Here is an 18,110-nt window from a genome sequence, read left to right on the forward strand (position 1 = left end):
GACTGTAAAAAAGCTTTACCACATTGTTTACATCCATAGGATTTTTCTCCCATATGTGTTCTTTCATGCCTTTGAAGAGCACTGTGTCGTGCAAAGGCTTTCCCACATTGATTATATCCATAAGGTTTTTTAACAGTATGTGTAGTTTCATGCCTTTGAAGATGACTGTGTTGTGTAAATGTTTTACCACATTGATTATATTCATAGGATTTCTCTCCAGTGTGAGTTTTTTCATGCCTTTGAGGAAGACTACATGCAAAGGCTTTACCACTCTCAGTATATTCATGTGACTTCTCTGTAGTATGACTTCTTTCATGCCTGCAAGAATAATTGAATAATTTAAAAGCTTTACCACATTCATTACATTGTTGACTCTTTACATCTGCATGAATTAATTTTACAGTTGGTCTTAATATGTAGAGAACTGAGATCTTAATGTTTTAGCATGTTGTTTACACTCACATTGTTCCCCTGCATTAAGGATGGCTTTGCATATTTGAATATGCCTGTCATGGTAAGAGCCTTTATGACCTGGCTCATATTTTTGGCATCATTTTTCTCTGAGTTTTTTTCACATATTTGAAGAGAGCTGGGAGAATTTGGACATTTACCTCACTTATTCCACTGATAAATTTTCCTATACTGTGAGTCATGCTACATGTTCAAAGTTAACCAGGACAAACAGAAGCATGTACACAGACAGTCCTAGTACCCATAGGCCTTTTCTGTGGTGTATTTGTTGATCTATTCTTAATGAACCTGGAAAACCAATTGTTTGTAAACTTGAATAACATTCAACAAGTTTACTCAACATGGGACTACTACATATCTTCTCATTGTTCTGAAATTGAAAGATGGACATTGTTTCTTCCCATATCCTTATGTTCATAGAACTGGTATCCAGAGTGACATATGATATAACTATTAAAGAAAGAATAAAAAACAAGAATATTTCCACATTTCATCTACAGTTGGACTTTCTGTTCCTCATCAATATGTGGTATAGGGAATAATGTTTCTCTACAACAACTCCCCCCTCCCCTTAAGTCTTGACTCTATCTACCCAGTTAACTAAAATTAGAAAAGACAGAACACCTATGTGAGTAAATATTCTATGGACTATTTGCTTATTACAAGGTTTTGTGTATATTCTTATCACATATTCAATGAGTATATCTTTTGTAATATGAAAACTATGAAACTAAATGGATTGTCAGTTGTACAGCATAGCTTTGATGAAGCTATTATTCAAACGGTGATTTCTGCTAAGGCATTTTTTTCTTCCTTCTTAAAAGAATGACTTGCAAACATAATTCACTTACATACCATTGAGGTACATGTGTTTATGTGTATTTAATTATCATTGATGCACTTTAAACTGTGATTATTTACACTGCTTCATTTCACTAAAGCTTCCAGATAAATTATATATATCTAGAGGCCCATTTCTATCAGCTTTTACATGAAAATTACCTTCCATGTTTTTGAGAACTTTGACAATGTTCTTCAACTTCAAGATCATCCCAATTGTAGCCTAAAATATAGGACAAGAAAAATGTATGAAATATTACAGGAAACTGAAAAATTTTCATTACTATCTGCAGTGATGGTTAGAACCAAATTTGATTTATTCATTTCATTCTTTGTCATTCTCAATCAAAATTGCAGAAGAGCATCAATAACCAAGAAACTGTTGTCCCCTTATTTAAAATGTGAAGGAAAATTTATAGTATTACCTGTAGCTGTGAAGTTTATATAGGTCTCCATCATCACATCTTTGCAGAGATTCTTCTGTGAAGGATCCATCAATGCCCATTCTTCCTGAGTGATGTCGACATGCACGTCATTATAGGTCACTGCATTCTAAAATATGCCATACATAAATATGTCATCCATATGAATAAAACAAAAGGCATGATACATCATTGTAAATGTGTGCTTCTTTGACAAATAGCCACATAATTCTGGAGACTGCTACACATATTCTATAACTCAGACATTATAGTGAAATCATCAAGTTACTTCACAATGAAACTGAATAGGATATTTACATCTATTATTTCTGAATGCTTTGAATTGAATATCATCTTGCAAGAGAAATGTCTACTAACAGAGATAGAGAAACAAGCAAACATTTCCACAATACTGAGCACACATCAGAGAAATTGCATGAACCATTACTACTACAAAGAAGATTTGTAAGCTGGGTGTAATGGCTCATGCCTTTAATCCCAGAACTTAGAGGGTAGAGGCAGGTATATGTGCTTCTGAGTTGAAAGTTAGCCTAGTCTATGTAGTTAGTTATAGAAAAGCAAGAAGTAAATATTAGAGACCCATCTGCACTCTAAACTTCCAACAAATAAACAAAAAGATAAGATGAACTCAGAGATTGTTTTACTGAAGTTCCTATAGAGTTAAGCATTCACTCTAGTTCTGTATTCATCTTCTAGATTTAAATTACTCCAGTTTAAACTGTACTTTAATAAATCTTACTAAAAGGAACTGTGCATTTAAGCAGTTATTAAATATAAAGATGATAATATTAGAAATATGAATATTGTTCATAAATAATCAACACAGGGAAGAAGAGAAGGCTCAGAAGTTAAGAGCTCTTACTGTTCCTGTATATAGAGGGGTTCAATTGCCAGTACTTATAGGGGGAATCACACAACTGTTCATTATTCCAAGCTTGTGGGTTCTAAGATTCTCTTGGGTCTACTGTGAGGACCAAACATACATTTGGTGGATATCTGTTTATACAGAAAAACGAATCATATTCACTAATAAACATCAAAACAAATACAACAAGCAAGAAGAATGCCACATATTTGTAATCTAATGCCTCAGAATGCCCAGGCACTATTACTGTCATGAATACTGCATCCTTGAAGTGAATGATATCCTCTGAAAATTTCAAAATTCAAGATGGTGGGTAAAGCTCAGCAAAACAACATTTGCTTGACATGTACAAAAACATATACTCTAGGCCCATCACACAAAATATGTATATAAAAATCCTTGAATGTTGGCCAATCTTTAATCTCAGTACGTGGGAGAAAAGGTCAGGTGAATCTGTGAGTTGGAGGCAAACCTAGGTCTACAGAGCTACATTTAGAATAGTCAGGGCTACTCAGACAAAGTTTGTCTTCAGGAACAAAAATAAAAACTACAGAATTAAAAAAAATCAGGGTAGCAAAAATGGCTTAGCATTGAATATCAGTTTCTTAAATTGTATCTTATCTAATTTAGTGACACTGTATATACTGGTGGTGAAGTCATGACAGCACAAGAAGGAAGCTGGGTGATTCATTTCAACCGCAACTTAGTAGAAACAGAAAAGGAAATGGGTTGAGGCTATCACAACCACCAATGAGATATTTTATCCAGAGAGATTCCTCCTACTAAAGGTTCAAATGGCAACCCAAAGAAAGTCACCAAGGAGAGACACATGTTCACATTCCTCATCCTATGTGGGAACTTTTTAATTCAGTTGATTAGATCCTGACCCAGGTCACTATAGGCTCAGAGTCATTCATGAAAAAAAGAGCATTTAGTCACTTCAATGGTGCTCATAGTCTGCAACAGCCCCTACACTGTTCAATACCCAAAATCTCTTTCAACACTAAAGACCAGTTCTTGACTGTGTCATTTTATAAAAACAAAGAACATGTTAAATCTTTCCAACATACAAATGGCACAGAAAACCCATTATCACTTCAAAGAGGAATTGAGACATAGTGAGGAAAGACAAAGGGAAGACTAAAACCAGGCAGGACAACAATCAAATCTAGTAGTTCTGTGTCAGACACATGTTTCATTTTCAAAGAGTTTAGATTTCTATCTCCCCACAACTTCCCATTCATCTCTCTCTTTGCAGCTAGTTCTCCATGAAAGATGTCTGATAGCTTATGTATCTCAACACCTTATGGCCTCAAAATACAACAAAGATGATAGAAGTCCTTAAAAAGAAAATGAATAAATCTCAAGTAAATTTATGAAAGCACAAATAAACTATTGGAGTAAACAAATAAACAACTTAAATAAAGCCAATATAAAATAAACAAATAGTTGAAGGAAACAAATAAAACTGTTTAAGGCCTGAAATGGAAATAGAAACAGTAAAGAAAACAGAAACTGAGGCTATTCCAGAAACGAAAAGTTTAGGACTAAAAATAGGAAGTACAGAGGCAAGTTTCACCAATAAAATAGAGAAATGGAAGAAAGAATATCAGGCACCAAGGATACAATAGAAGAAATGGACACATCAGTCAAAGAAAATGTTCAATATAAAAATTTCTTGACACAAAACAATCAGGTAATCTGGGACATCATGTTTCAGGGACTATATGGGTCCAGCTCCTCAATAGTCTCATCCCAGGGTCCAGAAAGAATCTATAGCCAGTGGGTAACTTAATCTTTGATGACAGGAAATGAATCTATGTAAACAAAACTTTTCATTCCATACACTTTATTCTTCTGAGTCAATTTTTGTCTGTACTGCTTCTATTCTGCTCTCTCATCTAGCATCTTTCTTGCCTGATTTATATCTACATTTATGTGCTGTCACCTCTAAGTTCTATCTTAATTCTCTCATCTTACCTCTGCCCCATCTAGGTTCTCATTCAGCTAGTTCTTTTCTACATTAGCTCCTCTCCATCTCCTTCATCTTGTTCTTCCCCAACTGGTTCTTCCTCACATTCCATCTTATTCCTCTATTATTCCCTTCTAGACCTTCAATCTAATTCTTTTACATTTCAGTTCATTCCTCTCTAGTTCTTCTATTCTCTTCTCTCTTCTCTGTCTCATCCCACTCTGGAAATAAAACTGTCCTTTTATCCCTTTGACCCTTATCTCTCCAAGATATCACTGCTCCTGCTGTTTCTGGCAAGTGTGCTCAGACATTAGACAACTTGGCTTGGCAACTTCCATCACAGCTAGAGGTCCCTTAAGTAGGAAACCTTTAGTTCTGAGTTAATTGTTAAGGGTGGATCTAAAACTAAAGATAAGACCTTAGAAATGAGAAAGTTAAACTTAATCAGCACACCCACCTGGTCTCCTCAAACAGATATTTTGGATGCTTAAGTCTGTTCTTAGAAAGTACAGAGCTATCTCTGATAAGACGCTTCTGTGCTTCTGGGGATGGTCCTGGCTGGATTCTGCTAATGATGATAATGACAGAGGGCCTAACATTCAGGGTTCTGGCTAAGTTGCAGCACAGAAATTTATCTAAATATTCCTTTAGTAGAGAGAAAATTGTACCTAATGAGTGGTGAAAAAACTACAAAAGCACACGATAAATTCATAGCAAGAAACAGCTAATAATAAAAGACAATATTAACAAGACTCCTTGAGCCTCAGCCTCATCTTGTTCCATGTATTAGCCTGCCATAATCAACTGAAATCCTACCTCATATATTTTGAAGGCTTGCAGCAGTTATGCCAAGACCAAACCTATGAATGACAAAAATAGAGGAAAGAGATAAAACCCAGCTCCAATGTCCTCTAAATACTTTTAATAAAATTGTTTAATATTTTCTTCCTAATTTAAAAGATGTGTTGATGAAGGTATAAAGAAGCATGCAAAACACCAAATAGATTGGGCAAGAAGAAAAAGTCCACTTGTCACATAATATACCAAATCACTAATCATACAGAACAAAGAAAAAATATTAAAAGCTGAAAAAAACAAAAATGAGTAGCCTATAAAGGAAGACCTATGAGAATTACACCTCCCTTGTCAGTGGAGATTCTAAAATTCCTAAGGCCTTGGACACATGTAATGCAGGCTCTAAGTAATCACAGATGCCATCCCAGATTACTATATCTAGAAAATTTTCAATCATCGTAAATGGAGAAAGTAAGATATTTCATAATAAAGTCAAATTTAAACAACATCTTTGTACAAATCCAGCCTTACAGGAGGTTTTTAGAAGAAAATACACAACCTAAGGAAGATAACTACACATATGAAAGCACAGTAAATAAATATCACATCATCAAAATCAAAAGAAGAGAAACACACAACATTAACACAAACACAAACTACCATACTCTCATACACATACCATCATCATCATAAATAACAACAACAAAAACAACCAATTAAAAGTTATAAATAATAATTATTTCAGATATCTCTCAATATTAAATGGCTTAGTTCCTCAGTGAAGACACAGATTAACAGTACAGATTCACAAGCAATCAATCCTTCCACTGCATAAAAGAAACACTTCAACATCAAAGATGGAGATAACCAAAAGTTAAAGGCTGGGAAAAAACATATTTAAAGAAATTGAAACTAAAGAGCAGGCTAGTGTACCCATTTATTATGAACCAAAATAGACTTCACACAAAAATTCATCAAAAGAGGTGTGGATGAATACTCCTTAGTCATCAAATATGACATTTCAACTATTAATATCTATGCCCCAAACACAAGGTGACCCACTTTTGTAAAAGAAATACTTCTACAGATTAAATGACACATTGACTCTCACACAATGTTTGACAGTGGTAGACTACAATACCTCACCCTCACCAATGGACAGATCATCCAGACAATAACCAAATGGAGAAATATTGGAGATTACAGATTTTATAAACCAAATGAATTGTACATACTACAGAACATTCTACCCAAAGAAAAAGAATACACCTTCTTCTCAGTACCACATGGAATTTCTCCATAGCTGGTGACACATTTGGACATAACTGAAGTCTCGACAGATGCAAGAAAATTGAAATAACTCCTTGCATCTAGGTAGATTGAAAAAATAAAAGAAAAAGCTTAAAAATTTATAAAAACTGAACAACACTCTACTGAAGAAAATGGGTTAAGACAGAAATAAAGAAGGAAATTAAAAAGTTTATAGAATTCAATAAAAATAATTACACAAGCTCTCCAAATTTAGAGGACACAATGAAATTGATAATGAGGAAACTGTATAGAACTGAGTTTCTCCATAAAAAATGAAAAATACTTCACACTAGCAATTTAACAGCACACATGAAAGTACAGGAACAAAAAGAATAAGTATACCCAAGAAGAGTAGACATGAAGAAAGTATCAAATAAATATTAAAATTAATCATATAGAAAGAAAGAATAATACAAGGAATCAGTGAAACACAGATTTGGTTCTTTGAGGAACTCAATAAGACAGACAAACACTTATCCAAACTACCTAAGAGAAAATTAATCATAATTAATAAAATCAAAAGTGAAAGGGGGCCCATAACAACAGACAATGGGGAAAGCCAGAGACTAGTTCAAGGGCTGCAAATGATTGGGACAGGTGACACACCTTGAAGAACTCTTTCAGCTCCACAGATATTTGAGATACACAAGACAAGAGTTGGGTTGATGCACAGGGCCTATGAGCTTGTGCAGCCTCACCTTGTTGCCTCTCTGGGCCAAGCCAACAGATCACCTATTAAACACATCCTCTCCCTGAGGATGGAAATTCTTCCAGTCCTCTCCTCACAAGCACAGTAATCTCCAGATGTAACCCCAGGCAAGTCCCTTTCAGACACACTCATAGAACATGCTCTAAGACATTCCCCCTCTCTGGAAATGCCCTTCCAGACATTATTTTTAGCCTGATGCAGAGGAACTGGAACTCCTATGAGGACTTCAGTTTTAAAGAAAGAGGCAGAAGCTGGGGGATGGTGGCACTTGCCTTTAATTCCAGCACTTGGGAGGCTGAGGAAGGTGGACATCTGTGAGTTCAAAGCCTGCCTAGTGTAGAGAGTGTGAGATCCAGGAAAGGCACAAAGCTACACAGAGAAACCCTGTCTCAGAAAAAAGGCAGAATGGAGAGTGTGTGGCCACTAAACTGGAGAGCTGCTCTAAGATCAAGGCCAGTGGAGACAGAAGGACAGCCCATTTACTGCATTCAGAGGCTGTGGAAGAGGAGAACTGGACCTCCAGAGCAGGAATATACAGGAGCTAGGAACCCAAAGTCAAATCTGACAAAGTAGACAGACCCTGAGCCCTGCATAGAGATCTCAGGTGAAGGAGAAAACATGGCCAGTACACATTCTAACTTAGAAGGTTTGGGTGGACCTAATGAGATTCTCTCCCTAGACCAAATACTACAGGAAACTAATGAGGGGGGGAATTTTTTCCACAAGGATAATTCTCCTAGTTGGTTATCCAAAAAAAAAAAAGTGGTCTGCCATGAAATCATATAAAGAGAAGAAATACCAAATGGACTCAGTAGCTCATATATATTTATGAGCATAGACATATAATATATATATATATATATATATATATATATATATATATATATATATATATATATATATACATATATATATGCAATAGTAATAGCAAAAGATAAACAACTAATTTAATACAGAGTAAGTGAAGGTATGTAGCAGACTTTCTTTTGAGCAACCAACCTGCTCCCAAATCATGGCACAAAGACTTTTTATTAGTTATGAACGTTTCCTATTGGGCTGGAGAGATGGCTCAGAGGTTAAGAGCACTGGCTGCTCTTTCAGATCCTGAGTTCAATTCCCAGCAACCACATGGTGGCTCACAACCATCTATAATGGCATCTGGTGCCCTCCTCTGGCTTGCGGGCAAACATGAAGGCAGAACACTGTATACATAATAAATAAATTATAAAAACGAACAAATGAATGTTTCATATCACACGGATTATGGCACAATATGTGTATTCTGTCCTATCTACCCATCCAAAACATGCACACCTGAGAAATCTCTGCAGATCAGAAATTCCCTTTGTCCCCTGGAAATAAACTTCACCATATCACACTATTGTGGCTGGTGGTAGCAGAAAGTTAGAAGCATTCAAATCACGTATTGCTGAAAGATGATCCACATCACCATCTTTACTACCAGTTTCTAAATCATTTGTAACATTTATAAGACAAACGAAAAAGTGGAGTGCAATGTTCAGAACTTCTAGAAACTAGAAGTTTTGCAACTGCACACAAAAGCCTTGCCTTTGTGTGCAACTAGACAGTGATATTTCAAGCATCATATTCTCCTTCAGATTCTCCCCATACCCAGGAAATCCATACACAAGGAGGCTCAGAAGACAAGGACTACTGCTCAGATCACTACATAGATGAATAGAACCACAGTCTGGCTCATGGTCCATTCCCAGCAGAAATGACAGCTCAGCAGACCTGCTCTGAACATGCCACACTCACCATGGCATGTCTTGTGGACTTCCTTACAGCTCCCTAGAGCAGAAGCAGAGGAGAATCCTGGGAAGAACCTAAAAGCTACCTCCTGCTGATGTTCCTGATTGTTAACCCTCCCTGGAATCCCTCATCAGCTAGGACAACTAAGCTAGGCCGCAGGAAATTAACAGTTTCCCTACCAGATGAGAAGAGATCAAAGGACTCAGAGAGAAAAAAATCCTTCCAGGTAGTTCCTTCCACACTATGGTTGGACAGGACACCAGGGGATCTGGTAGTTTAGCAAAATCCTCCGATCTCACAGAGCATTTCCTGTTCCTATTCCAAGGCTCAGGGTCCTATGTGTGCACATTCCATTACACACTCAATGTCCAGTGCAGATAACCTTTTGCTTCATAGCTAGGAAGTCCTGCAACCAAACACAGGTCACATTCAAACAGGAAGTTGTTAAACGAAAAGAGTCAATGGATGAATGAAGGGTCTATGGGAGGGGTTGGAGGCAGGGCAGTGATAGATAATAATGTAAATATAATCTCAAATAATTCTGTTAAAAAGTTGAAACAGGCTTTATGGCCATGTGCTCCAGTGACTAAGGATTTGTATTAAAGTACACCAAGTACTACTCACACCATTTCTCTTGGAGTATATTTCTTAAACCTGGAAAACACAGTCATGTTAGGCAGGGACACACCATTTTTATCAAATTCTACTACTTAGGTTCAACTGGTGTAACTACTGCAATTTGGTTTCACAAACATTCAGTTCTTTATCCATACTCTTGATTGCCTGGGCAGTGGACCCAAGAAATGGCCAGTCAGAACATTTATTGATCCTGTAACATTGATTACTGCACTACTCACTACTAAGGTCAACTACTATCACAGCAGGAAAGTTTTCACCCCCTTTCTTGCTCATTCCTCTTTCTGCTCTGACTATACCTGCTTGACAGCTGGTCAGTGAACTCAATTCTTACACAAGCCCTACTTAATTTGTAAATTCACAATAAAATCTAGAGGAGTTGGAGGATACTCATTCACTGGTCTATTTTTCCTTCAAACCGACCAGTCAAGGCCCAACCTGGAAGGAGTTGCAGGACTATCTTTCCAGCACTGGGAGACAGAGACAGAATTAAGTGTCCAAAGCAATCTCATTTATATAATGTAAGGCAAGCCTGAGCTACAGGAGATATTGATCTGAACCAATGGTTCACAACCTTCCTAATGCTGTGACTCTTTAGTATAGTTTCTCATGATGTGGTGACACCCAAACTATAAAATTATTTGCACTGTTAATTCATAACTGTATTTTTGTTCCTGTTATGAATTATTATATAAATATCTGCACTTCCTGACAGTCTTTGACCAGTCCTGTGATAGGGTCACTTGATCCCTTAAAGGGAGCCATGATCTCCAAAGTTGAGAAGCACTGATATAAATAAATTCATAAACAAACAGCAGGAAAAAAATGGAAAAAAAGTTAAACTGGGAAACAGAAAAAAACTATTAGTAATGCAATAAAAGAAAATGAGCTGGGCATTGGTGGCACATGCCTTTAATCCCAGCACTCGGTAGGCAGAGGCAGGAAGATCTCTGTGAGTTTGTGGCCAGCCTGGTCTCCAAAGCGAGTTCCAGGAAAGGTGCAAAGCAACACAGAGAAACCTTGTCTCAAAAAACCAAAAAAAAAAAAAAAAAGAAAATGAATATTAAAAATAATACCAATAATTGATGTTTTAAAATGATAAAAACAATTGAAAGCATATGTGGTTATACTGACTTTGAAATGGATTAGGCACCTCCAAGGTAGAGTGAATATCATTAAAATGAGACTGTATGATTTTGTCCCATGTAAAATGTTAGCCACTGACTGCTATAAGCTAACAGAAAATGGCCTGTATCTCAATCCTCTCAGATGATTTAACTATGTCAATCAGAATTGAACATATCTGCATAGGAGAGTTCCCTAATTGGAAAATGAATACTTAGTAGTTCAAGCTATCCTCCATAAACTGTACACCAGCCAATAGTGTGTGACTTCATTCACATGGAAGGAATTAATACATGCAGGGAAATTACAGAGAAAGTCATTCACCACACCCCATCAGTCCTTCTTTGTAATGGAGACCCTGCAGCTTACTGCACTCAACTTAAGTTTGTGATCAATCTATTGCCTAGTCTAATGCCCCTGCAGTGTACTCAGTGTCCCATTCCCCTGCCTGCAGGCCCCACCCCTTTCTGAAGGCTAATTCCACTCTTCTTCCTCTTCTAGTCTGAAGGAAGAAGCCATTTTCCACACACATTTCCTTTCCCTGTTGTGCAGTGGACAATTCACTATGTGACTCAAACTGGTAATTTTAGAACTCTATGGTGGTACAGACATGTAAACCAAAATTTATGGTGATGAGTCAGGAGATAATAAAGACAATGCTCTGTGGGGCTACAGACAGGGTTCAAGTCTACCTCAACCAATGTAGGAGACCTTGACTTAAAACTGCTTTTCAAAAGGACTGGAAATGCCTCTGTTCTAGAATTAATATAATTCCATGGCATACCAGGATTTAATGTTGGTTGTGACCCTGTTATGGTCTATTGAGAAGCATGTTAGAGGGGAGTTTTTCAATGGAAGAATGGGTCTTTCTCCTGATTGTAAACCAGGGTTGTCTCCCATGTTATGGAATGTAGCTGGTTAATCTTGGGGAACAAACATTTACATCTTATCATACTAAGGTCTAACCAGCGTGGTTAGCATACTACTTATCTTTGGGGTATTTGTGATGCAGCCCTATCTTACCTAAATTCTACTTTGTGACTTAATATCCCCTAAGAACTGTAAAGACCACATACCATCAATTCTATTACCATCAATTCTACTCTTCTATATCACAGTTTAGCATGGGAGTGGAACTTTACACAGGAAATACTGTTTACAAGCTCCTAAAATTAATTTCAGTTGGATTCTAAATCTTAATGTTAAATGTTTAAAGTGTAGAACTTCTGGAAGATAAGGGAGAAACCAGGCCTCTTTGACTTTGGAAATCTGTGTTCCATAGAAACAATACATGTGTGGTGCCAGCATTTCACAGTGATGTCAACAAGGACATTTCAACGCATAGTACTGCCCCCAATTCTCTTTACAGATTCAGCCAGCAGAGTGAATTTATTCAGAGGCAGCCAGCCAGCCTCAAGAATTTCAAAGACTATGCAAAACCATGCAGGACAACAAATATCTACACTGGAGCATGCAGGATGAGCGGGACCATGCTGGACAATGCTTGACAAGGAAAGAATAAGCTGAACTCTACATCTGACCACGTGCTCCCACCCAGCAAGAAGAGGACCCAACACACTGACTCCCATGACTCAAATGAGCATTCCTTTGAGTCCGGGGATGGCAGCCCCTCACTCACCATGTTGTGGTTTTCCAGCTTGGCCATGCTCTCTGCTCAGCTCCCTGCAGCAACACTCAAGCTGCACAGCAAACAGAACTAATGGAGACAGATTCTCTTCAAAGCCAATACTGAGGCAGGTAGCTGGAAGGACCCTGCAAAACTTCTGACTGGAAGGTAGCCTGGGTAGCCTAATTGTCTAGTGGGGCCTGACTGACTAGAGCATCCCCCACATGGTTACATTATGCTTAAAGACAACATCACAAAGATTCCTGATACTGCCTTCCACCCAAGACCCAGACCTTTTCTGAATGAGCAGAGATTTGCATTTCAATACACTTGCCCCTGGCTCCAATAGCCAACTATGTGATCTTCCTGCTCTCCATAGGCACTTCCTCTTCACTCTCCTGGACGCAGTGGGGCTAGCTAGCTTGTGCAGCCCACTATACTGTGTGAGGAGGAGTGATTTCCTGCCATTCATATGGAACAGTACTCAGAACATTTACAACTAAAGAGAAATTTAAGCCCACAAAAGGAGATGTTTGTTAGTTGGCTTGGGCCCAAGCAGGTCTTGAAGGTACAAGAAAGCTACATGAAGAATTTGCCCAAATGCCTATGGTCTCTATTTTTGTTACAATGCCTTCTGCTGTCAAGCATGCACCTATAGGCTCATGGGGTATTCACTGTGATTGGGTGACAGAGTAAGAGAAGACCTGGGTCAGTTGATGGTCCTGTACATTATGCAGGTACAACCCAGAAGTAGACAGTAACAGCATTTCATCCCCATTTTTGGAAAGCCTAAAAGATATTGGTGAAGGGTGTAGGGGCCCCAAAAGAGCTTGACTACACAGCTGCCATGAAAGGATTAGGGCACCAGATACTGTTGCCATGACAGGCTTACTGGTAGACAACAACTGGATCCATAAATTGACATCATTCAAGGATCCACCCAAGGACAGGCCAGCAACTAATGGAAAATACCTGACATTCCAAATATTACAAAAGAATAGATCAGTATTGCCAGATGTCTGTGTGAGGGTGTCTGACCCCACAGACCTTGAGCTACTGACAGTTGTGATCTACCATTAGGGTGCTAGAAATTAAATCCAGATATTCTAGAAGAGGAGTCAGTGTTCTTTAACCACTGAGCCATCTTCCCAGCACTATCATTCAGTCCATTAACTACAATTCTAAATGGTGGCTTTAGAACTTGAGTTTACTTTCTCCTTCCTTGGTGATTGGAACATTGATATTTGTGTTTTCCTGTTAATCATCAATTTATTTAATATTGGAATTTAATAGATTAAAGAATGAATGTATACTAGATTGAATAAATAGGTAGCATTCCACTAAGTAACAAGTACCTAGCAACTTGATCTAAACAAATAACCTAATCTTGCCATGTATCTAAGGGCTATTATTATTTCATAAATTTTTCATCAGAAATAACATCCAACCTGATGTTTCACTGTTCCCATGTTCTTTAGCTTTATACAATATTAAAGGTATTTTCTGCAAATGTATATGACCTGGTACTGAAGTATTTGCTAAGAATATTTCAGATGTGTAGAATATAAATTGAAAATTAGAACTTAAAAGTATAGAAATTGAATTGACTTGGAACCACAGTGTTCTCCAGAGTAACAGAACTTATGGAATGAATCTCTCTGTCTCTCTGTCTCTCTTTCTGTATCTCTTTTTCCCTACCTGCCTATCTATCCATGTATCATTCTATCAATATCTCTGTGTGCATATATACTTATACATATATATGTACATACATACACACATAGATATTCATATGGGGATTAATTGGAATGCCTTACAAGCTGCAGCTAAAAAATTGCAAGGTATGAATGGAAAGTTGATAAATCTAGTAGCTGTTCAATCTCATGAGACTGGGTAGCTCAGTATTTTTTTTTGCTGTACTCCTAAGAAAGTAAGCTTCAATGCCAGTTAAAGAATGGATGTGCTGTCAAGGTGAGGTAAAACAGACAAAGAATTAATACATATCTTTCCTTTTTTTTGTCTGTCCAGCAGGTGTGATCCAAATTAAAGGTGTGTCTTCCAGCTTCAAATTTGGGACTAAAGGTGTGTGTCATCTAGCCTCAGGATCTGGGTCAAACACATTGTTGTCTTCTTGCCTCAAGGTCCAGATCACAATTGTGCCCTGTATTTCTGAATCATAGTTCATTGCAGATATAGTCAATTGAGTTGACAACTAAGAATAGTGATCACATTCCACAACTTATCAACTTGACACAATCATATCTCCTTATGTCATGATTAGTTTACAAATGAAAAAAGCCGGGCGGTGGTGGCGCATGCCTTTAATCCCAGCACTCAGGAGGCGGAGCCAGGCGGATCTCTGTGACTTCGAGGCCAGCCTGGGCTACCAAGTGAGTTCCAGGAAAAGGCGCAAAGCTACACAGAGAAACCCTGTCTCGAAAAAACCAAAACAAAAAAAAACAAAAAAAAAACAACAAAAAAAATACAAATGAAAAAAAATAACAAGGTCATAATTATGCCTAAACATAACACAACTGTCCCACATAAAATCAGAAATGCATTATATATTTAGCATAATAGCAATGACCCTTGTGGACAACTCTCTAATATCTCAAACTTACATTTGCTAACTGTGAAGGCAATACAGACTCCATCTTAGGAAAAGGCCACCACCTTAGACTACCTACTGTACTCAGTTACAGGAAGGATCTCAGGAATGTGCCATGACAATTTGAACAGATACCATGCAATTTGCTTCTGTAGACATTCTGTCTGTGATTTACGGTCCTTTAAGCTATCTAGATAATCCTACTGAGTAGGCCAGATAATCCTGCTCAGCAAGTTGTGGTTCCCCAGCAAAAAGTCTAACCCAATGGTTTCAAATGTGCTTTCATGCTCAAAATCTAGACCAATAGTTTCAAAAAATCACCTTGCCCCATATCCCTTCTACCCAATCCCAAGTTGCCAAAGCGTATATTTCCCAGATTTTGATTTTCCCCTAAGAAAACTCTCTACCTCTGGGCTCACTGCTGCTGCCACATTTCCCTTCAGCAGGAGTGTGAAAGCACCAGATTCAAACCTGATAACACAAGGACCCTTATGTGTTTGTATCAGAAACTGGCTCCTTGGTGGTCTCTGTTGTTTGTTTGTTTGGTTGATTGATTGGTTTGTTCTTTTGTGGTTTTTTGAGACAGGGTTTCTCTCTGTATAGTTTTTGTGACTGTCCTGGATCTCACTCTGTAGAGCCTTAAACTCACTGAGATCCATCTGACTCTGCCTCCCAAGTACTGGATCAAAGGCATGCACCACCACCACCTGGGTATGATATTCTCTTAATTGATGTTGTAACATATTATAAGTATACTGAAAGAACATAAAATTTTCTGTACAAAGGCATTACTAACAAAGTACAACACAAACACTCATTTAGTTATAATCCTCATTTCTGCAACTGGTCACATGACCTTAGATGGTATTTAGAACTATCTTTCTTTAGCACCCATTCTGTATTTCTTCCACCCTCTGTAAGCACTTCAGTACATCTGGTTCTTTTCCTGGAAGAGTGACCCATATCTTCATTCCTGATGGATCTGTGCCCTTTGTCATCCTTCCTGGATTAGATTGTTGTAGTTTCCCAATGCCTTTAATCACAGGGCACAGTAGCACCAAGAGATGCCCCAAAGCATCTCCTGCACTCCAGACATAATCCTTCTTTCCTTCATTGTGGAGAGACAGTCCAATTTCTCTATGGTAATATGGATATATTGCCCATCCTGAAGATGTTATTTCTTTCTCAGTCTGTTGTTTTAAGGGCATTTGAAGCTCAAAATAACCAGGGGTCAGTCTGAGTTTCCAGCTCAATGGAAAGTTTGTTGGGCCTCCTGGCAGGAGCACAACAGCCTCTGAACAAAAACTTCTAGGGCAGAAAAACTGAGTGTTGCAGAAACAGGCAGCAAAACTGTCCTAGTCAGTCACTAGGGGCAATAGTGAGTGGAACTATCCCCTTTACCAGCCCTTAATTACTGGACACATGGATCCTGGCTATAGGAGAAAATGTACCATATATTGGATACTGATTCAGAGCATACACTGCCTCCTGGAGAACCTTGCCCCAGCCCTCAAGATGCTGCCACCTAATTGGTGCTGTAACAGTATCTTCAACAGACCAAAGTCCACTCCATCTTTCTATCTCGCCAGCTTCTTCAGGATCCTGGGGAGTAAGGTAAAAACAGTGGATTGAGTGTGTATGGGCCCACTGTAGTGTTTCTCTGGGAATGTAGTGAGTTCCTTGGTCTGAAACAGGACTCTGGAATAACATGTCGGTGGGTAAAACATTCTGTAAATCCATTGATGGTATTTTGTGAAGCATTACATGTAGGAAAGGCAAATCCATAATCAGAATAAGTTTCTACTCCAGTAAGGACAAAGAGTTGTCCTTTCTACAGAGGAAGTGGTCCTATGTACTCAACCTGCCACAAGGTTGCTGACTGGTCACCCCAGGGAATGGTGCAATATCTGGGGCTCAGTGTCGATCTTTGATGTACTGCTGTTGGATAATCTGGCACTCAGCAGAAGGTGTACCCAGGACAGCCTCGGTGAGTGGAAGACCATGTTGTTGAGCTCATGCATAGTTCCCATTTGTGCCATCATGGCCACTTTGGTCATGGGCCCATTGGGCATTGACAGGAATGGCTGAGGAGAGAGACTGACTGTCCACAGAAAGTCATCCTATTTATTTGATTATTAAACTCCTTCTCAGCTGAAGTCACCTTTTGGTGAACATTTACATAGGATGCAAGTATCTTCACATCCTTTGCCATGTGTAGAGATCTATGCACATACTTCTTCCTCACATGTCTTTCTCTTTTCAATCTTGCTCTTTCCAAGTCCCTGACAACTCAGCCAGTCCATTGACTATGGCCCATCAGTCAATGAATAGTTGTACATTAGGCCATGTTTCCTTCCAAACAAACTGTATGATCCTGTGTACTGCCTGAACTTCTACCTACAGTGAAGATTTCCCCATCACCAGTATCTTTCAGGCTTGTCCCAGAATGGAGTTGAAATGCTATAGCTGCCCACTTCTGGGTGGTGCCTGCATGATGTACAGAACTATCAGTAAACCAAGCCCTAGTCTTCTCTTCCTCAGTCAATCAATCGTAGGGAACACACCCCATGAGGCTGGAGGTGCATGCTTGGGAGCAGAAGGCATTGCAACAAGAAACATTTGGGCAGCATGTCTTTTTTTATGACTAGGTGGGTGCAATAACACCCAGGTCATGAAGGACAGTTCAGGTTTCATGGTAAGGTGGTGGCCTACTATGAAATATTCACTTTTTTCCCAGTTGGTGGTATTATTGGCTTGTTCTCATATGCTTGGCCATATTTATTTTTGAAAATGATTCTATGGGCCCCAGTGGCAGAGACCTGAAATGACTTTAATAGATACTGTATTGCCCCAATTCTTCAATGTTCCTATTCTTGTATGTTATTCAGTTTTGTTCTTTTCCTCTGTGTATGTATGTGTGTTTGTGTGTGTGTGT

This window comes from Peromyscus eremicus, unplaced genomic scaffold (genome assembly GCF_949786415.1).
Source record: "Peromyscus eremicus unplaced genomic scaffold, PerEre_H2_v1 PerEre#2#chrX_unloc_1, whole genome shotgun sequence".
NCBI classification, from domain to species: domain Eukaryota; kingdom Metazoa; phylum Chordata; class Mammalia; order Rodentia; family Cricetidae; genus Peromyscus; species Peromyscus eremicus.